Source organism: Penaeus monodon, chromosome 30 (assembly GCF_015228065.2).
Source record: "Penaeus monodon isolate SGIC_2016 chromosome 30, NSTDA_Pmon_1, whole genome shotgun sequence".
Classification (NCBI taxonomy): Eukaryota; Metazoa; Arthropoda; class Malacostraca; order Decapoda; family Penaeidae; genus Penaeus; species Penaeus monodon.
Genome location: NC_051415.1, coordinates 9,036,073 through 9,036,322, shown reverse-complemented (window position 1 = coordinate 9,036,322; position 250 = coordinate 9,036,073).

Below are 250 nucleotides of genomic sequence, written 5' to 3'. Positions count from 1 at the left end.
GGGTAAAGGACACCCCCTCCCCCCCTCAAAAAAAATATAAAAAAGGAGTAAAAGGAAAGGGTAGGAGAAGGACCCCCATGTCCCCCTCCTCCTCATAGGCCCTGAGGGAGAAGGGGAAGGAGCGGCTTAAGACCATAGACGGGCGGCGTGTGGTTAAGAGGCAAAGGGAACTGCTCGTTTATGTCTCTCGCTTTGAAACATTATTCAGGAGTTTGCCTCGTCGGGGCGTGTGGCTTTCTCGCTTCTCACT